Source organism: Choloepus didactylus, chromosome 6, assembly GCF_015220235.1.
Source record: "Choloepus didactylus isolate mChoDid1 chromosome 6, mChoDid1.pri, whole genome shotgun sequence".
NCBI classification, from domain to species: Eukaryota; Metazoa; Chordata; class Mammalia; order Pilosa; family Megalonychidae; genus Choloepus; species Choloepus didactylus.
This window is the reverse complement of record NC_051312.1, coordinates 2,184,993-2,191,628: the sequence shown is the minus strand read 5'-3', so window position 1 is coordinate 2,191,628 and position 6,636 is coordinate 2,184,993. Positions and strand designations below refer to the sequence as shown.

The following is a 6,636-nucleotide window of genomic DNA, read 5'->3' as shown; positions in this document are numbered from 1 at the left end:
GATTTTTGAAGTGATTTGTTTCTGCAGCATATCCTAGGCCATCCTGTCTGACACACTGGATAAAATGATGAACTGGCAAAGAAAAGGTGACAAGCAGTTTATTAAAACTATATAAATATGAATGACAAAACTTTAAAACTTTTATAGGGAAATATATTTATGATCTCAGGGAAGTACTTCCTAAATAAGATCCAAAATTTTCTAACTATAAAGGAAATGATAGAAGAATTGGTAAGTTAAAATAAAAAAAACTCAATAACTTTTGTCCAACAAAGGACACCATAAAGAGAAATAAAGATAAGGGACAAATTGGGAGAAGATATTTGCAATATAAAAAACTGACAGTGGATTACCATATAGAATATATAAAGAATTCCTACAAACCAGCAGCAAAAGTAAAACAACTAAATAGAAAATCTGGTTAAAGATGTAGGCAGGCATTGTAGAAAAGAGAAAATACAAAGTCTAGTAAATAGTATGCAAAGGTACACAGCTTATTACTAAATAAGGAAATGTAAACTGAAAGCACAATGAACAATCACTTCATACCAATGAATAAGGCAAAAATTTTAAATTGGACAATACAAGAGTTGCTGAGAATTTTGAACAGTGGGAACTTTCCTACAGTGCTGAGGGGGTATAAATTTACAACCTTTTGGAAAACAATTGGGTATTACATTGCAAACTTGAACACGTGTCCAGTCATTCTACCCACAGGTATTACCTAGAGAATCATTTGTATTTTGTACCAGAAGACATTTATAAGTATGTTCATAGCCACATTGTTTATAATAGCAAAAAAAATTGAAAGTAACTCAAACACCGTTAACACAGAATGCATAAATAATTTGTGGAATATTCAGTCAATGGATCGTGATACAGGAGAGAAAATAAAGAAATCACAGTGTATTACTCAGGGTTTTCTAGGGAAACAGAACCAATATGTAATATTATGAGATTTTTTACAAAAATTATCTCATGCAACTGTGGGGATGCACGAGTCCAAATTCTGCAGGGCAGGCTGCAAGCTGGGAACTCCAGCAAAGATTTTTGATGAATTCCTCAGGAAAGTCTGGTTGGCTGAAGTGATGAAAATTCTCTCTTCTGACTGCTGAAATCATCACTTCTCCTTTTAAAACCTTCATTCACTTGATTAGATGAACTTCTCTCATTGTTGAAGGCACTCTCCTCAGTTGATTGTAGATGTAATCAGCCATAGATGCAATCAACTTACTGATGATTTAGGTACATGAAACTTCCTCACAGAGAAAACCAGGCCAGTGCTTACTTGAACAGACAACTGGACCCCATCACCTGGCCAAGTTGACACATGAACCTAACCATCACACATAGTTACAAACATCCTAGTGGTATAATCACCAAAATATAATGTGAAGCAAAGAAATAAAGTCATGGAAAAATGCATATTGCATGGATCCACTCATATAAAATAAAAACTAGCCAAAAAGCAATTAATATTTTATTTAGGCTATAAACAAACACAATAAAGTCATAGTTAAGCATGAGAATTATAAGACCCAAATTCAGGATATTGGTTACTTTTTGTAGGTGTCTGGAATTAAATTGGAGAGAGATATATGGAGGACTCTACATATATCAATTAACTTTATTTATAAAAATGTTCTGAAGAAGATATGATAAACATAATTCTCTACTTTTGTATGTTGAGAAAGTTGATGAGCCCATCAAAAGACTTCTTCATATCTGATAGTCTTTTTAAATTCTAGCATTTCCATTTAACCTTTCGTATAGTTGCCATCTCTATACTAAAATTCCCTGATTTCAGGCATGCTGTTTACCTTTTCAATTAGATTCTTTAGCACTTTAATTGTAGTGGTTTTTCTTTTTAAATCTCTGTCTGAAATATTCAACATCTAGGTCATCTCTGAATCTGGTTGGTTGGTTGGTTGGTTGGTTTGTTTCTGTACACTTTGTCTCTTGAAAACAGATTTTTTTTGTGTCTTGTAATTTGTGTCTTATAATTTAAATCTATTTTTTGTGTCTTGTAATTTAAATCTATTTTTTGAGAATAAATTTTCCTGTGTCTTGTAATTTATGGTTGAATGTTGGGCATTTGTACAGAAAAGTCTAGACTGAGAGATAAGTGTTATTTACCCCTGGAAATGTAGTCAGAAATTGATCTGGGTTTGGGTTTTCTTGCTACTATAGTTACGTTCAGTGAGTTGTGGATTCATATCCCACTGTTGGTGATTCAGGGCTTAGAAGGGGATGGAGTTCCAGAGGCATTTCTCAGCCTTAGAGCTCCAACCCCAGCTTCACGCCTTCTCCACATGGATGATTAGAATGCTCTCTCTCTCTGTGGTAACTTCCTCTCCCCTGCCCGTATACTGCTGTGGCTTGTTCTCCATGGCGGGCTCATTCTGGGGGAAGGTGCGATTCTGTTATCCTCGTCCAGGTGTGGTCTTAGTGAGGCCCGGGCACTTAAGCCTCATGGGTGGGATTTTTCAGCCTCCTTCCCCTTATTTGCATGACAGCCAAACTTCTCCTTGAATCTTGCAGTTGGTTTGGGTGCTAGTTTCCCACCCTTCCAACAGCAGCAGGAGACCTCCACTGGGTACTTGTGTTGAATCTTTTGTGCAAGACAGTTTCCTACTTCTCTCCCAGGAGTTGAGAATTTCTCTATTACTTTCTATTATTTTTTCCCCAGCCAAAATACGCATTTGCCTGTATCCTGTGGGAAAAAAGACCCAAGTTGAACTTCTAGAAAGGAAAATGACAATGTGAGAATGAAAAATACACTGGATGGGATTAGTGGCATATTAGATATTGCAGAAGGAAAGATAAATGAGTTTGAAGACATAACAATAGAAACTATACAAAATAAATCACAGAGAAAAAGGTAATAAAATATATGGAGAGAAAAAACATCAGTGATCTGTGGGACAACTTCCAGCAAATACATGAGCAACTGGATCCCACAAAGGAAGAGAAGCAGAAAAATATTTCAAATAATAATGGACCCAAATACTCTAATATTCATGAAAACTATAAACCCCTGATGTAAGAATCACAACAAACTCCAAACACTAGAAACATGAAGAAAAATATAGCAAGGCATATCATAAACAAATTGCTCAAAACTAATTGATAAAGAGAAAATCTTAAGAGCAACAAAGTGGGGGAAAACATACGTTACATACAGAGGAAGAAAGAGAAGGATGACAATGTATGTCTTGTCTTTTTTTCGTAATTGAAGAGGTTGTGGGTTTACAGAACAATCATACATAAAATTCAGGATTCCCATACACCACCCCACCGACAGCAACTTGCACTGGTATGTAACATTGGTTACAAATGATGATGACAGCAAACGTCTTGACAGAAACAGTGCAAACAAGAAGAATATGGAGCAACATCTTTAAAATACCGAAAGAAAAAATAACTGTCAGCCTAGAATTCTGTACCCAGCAAAAATATCTTTCAAAAATACAGGTGAATAAAGACTTTTTAAAATATACAAAAGTCAAAATAATTCATCCCTAGCAGACCTGCACTTCAGGAAATATTTTTAAAAGTCCTTTAGAACCATGAGAATGTGATACCAGGTGGAAACATGGATCTATTCAAAGGAATGAAGAGCACCTGAAATTGCAAATATGTGGGTAATCATGTAAGAATTTCTCTTACTATTTAAATGTCTTTTAAAAGATAATTGACTGTTTAAACAAGAACAAATAACAATATAGTATAGAGATTATAACATGTAAGTACAATATGTAATATATAAATACAGTATACATGCAGTAAGTACAATATATGGCATCCTAGAAAGGATAAATGGACATATATTATTGTACATTTCCTACACATGAGTGATATAATAATACTTGAAGGTGAACTGTGACAACTGAAAGACATATAATTTAGCAGTACCCATCATGAATTTTATTTTATTTCTTTAAAATTCAATTGAGACTTCCATTACCTCCCAAAATGGAGAAATAGGAACCAGCTTAACATTTATAAATTAATAAATAAAATTTACCATGTTAACAATCTAAAGATAAAAACTCATAATATATCTCAATAGATGTAGAAAAAAATCCATTCTTGATCAAATCCCTCAGCAAATGGTGAATGAAAATTTACTCAACTTGATAAAGGATTTATGAAAAAAAATGACAGCTCACATCCTACTTAATAGTGATAGACAATGTTTTTCAACATAAAGTAAGTAAGAAAGCAAGTATGTCTTCTCTTACCACTTTTCTTCAACCTGTACTGAAGGGTCTAGCCAAGTAAGGGCCAAAGTAAGAGTGTATTGATTTGCAGTTATCACAATCATCTACATAATGTAAACTATAAAAGAAGGTCCTATAACTAATAGCAAGTTTAGCAGTGCTGTAAGAGTCAAGATCAATATTCAAAATCAATTTCATTTATTTACACTATCAGTGAAGAGTCAGAATACAAAATTTTAAAGAACCATTTAAAGTAATAGCAAACATTAAATATGTAGAGATAAAGCTGAGAAAGATACAAAAGACATGCATTAAAACTAAAAACATTGCTGAGAGAAGTTAATAAGACAAATAAATGGAGGGACATACCTTGTTCTTGGTTTGGAAGACTCAACATAGTGAGAAGGTCTATTTTTTTTCAAACTGATCTATAAAATCCATGCCATTCCAATTAAAATTCCAGCAATTTTTTTTTGTGTGGAGATCTGCAAACTAATTCTAAAATTCACATGAAAGTGTAAAGGAACTAAATTAAAAAAAAACACTGTAAAAGAACAAATTTGGAGGACTAATGCTCTCTGATTTTGAGACTTATTATACAGCAACAGCAATCAAAAGAATGTGGTATTTTGGCATAAAAATAAAACAAATGTATCAATGAATTTATCAATGGGACAGAATAGAAAGTCCAGAAATTAACTCACTCATATATGGACAACTGATTCTTTGACAAACATGCAACACAATTTAGTGCAGGAAGGGTTGCCTTTCAACAAATGCTGCTGGAACAGTTGAATATCCATTTGCCAAAAAAGAAAAAAAGAGCTTTGATCTATACACCTCCCACCACATATGAAGGTGAACCTAAAATGGATCTTCAACCTAAATGTAAACCCTAAAACCATACAGCTTCTGTAAGAAAACGTGAGAGGAAGTCTTTGAGACTTTGAATTAAGTGGATACAACACCAAAGCATGATCCATAAAGGAACATATTGATAAACTGGACTTCATCAAGATAAAAAACTTTAGCAAAAGTTTATTAACACTGTTAATAAAATTAAAAAACAAGCCTCAGACTTGGAGAAAATATTTGCAAATCACATATCTTAAAAGGACTTGTATTCAGAACATATATAAAGCACTTTCAAAATGCAATAATAGGCTCCTAGGCACAGGTTTCAACAACCAGGAATCTCTTTCAACATGGCCCAGAACAACTCCGCAAACAACATGATCGCTACACACCAAAGGCACAGTCGCACCAAATTCACAGCCGACCAGTTGAAAATCCTCATCGACACTTTCAACCAAAAACCTTACCCGGGTTATGCCACCAAACAAAAACTTGCTTTAGAAATTAACGCTGAAGAGTCGAGAATCCAGATTTGGTTTCAGAATTGAAGAGCTCGACAGTCGTTCCAGAGAAGAACAGAACCCGAGCAGGCCTTGGAATCAAGCCAGGCCCACAGGCAACACCTCCCCGCGGAGATTCAAGCTGCTCTAGATAGACGGTACCGCACCTGCTATACATCTTCCCAATTACGCACTCTCATCAAGGCGTTCAAGAACAACCCTTACCCTGGGATTGATTCCAGAGAACAGCTTGCTAAAGAAATTGGGGTTCCAGAGTCAAGAGTCCAAGTTTGGTTTCAAAACCAAAGATCTAGATTATTTGCCCAGAGAAAAAGAGAACCTGATGAGATCTTAAAACAAATACAAGACAAGGGACAAAATCCCTGAGATGAGAGGGTTCAAGGCATAGAAGCAATGCAAAATATCCCCAACCTCACTAGCAACTGTTTTATTTCTCTGGAACCAGAATGAGGGGGCACAGCAACTAGTTCAGTGTATCTGATATCATCATCCTGAGCCCCAAATATTTCTCACTCTTGCTGGGGATGCACCCTTCCTCTGAGACTGCAAGTTGAGCATTCTGGAAATGTTAAGCAAGACTTCGGGGACAGAGATGGGTCCAAGAGGCTCTCCACAGCACTACTGACCCAGCCTGGACCCAGAGTTCAGCAGAGCTGAGGACAATGAAAATAAAATGCATACATATCATTTCATAATCATCTCAGTAATAATTGATTCAGGCAAAAAACATCAATGTATGTAAAAATTTCAAAGTGAATGTTTTATGAAGAACAAGATATATATTGTCTCAAAGAATCTACACACAGATTACTTATTTTTTTTTCTTATAAATCTTTTTTTATTAAATTCAGTTTTATTGAAATATATTCACACACCATACAATCATCCATGATATACGGTCCACTGTCCACAGTATGATAACATAGTTATGCGTTCATCATCACAATCTATCTCTGAACATTTTTCTTACATCAGAAAGAACCAGAACAAGAATAAAAAATAAAAGTGAAAAAAGAACACCCAAATCATCCCCCCAT

General features: G+C 34.9%; 1 pseudogene; it reads left to right on the top strand.

The window, feature by feature from the left end:
• The first annotated feature begins 5,428 nt into the window (after positions 1–5,428).
• LOC119535930 lies at positions 5,429–6,049 on the top strand (annotated as a pseudogene).
• The last annotated feature ends 587 nt before the right edge of the window (positions 6,050–6,636 follow it).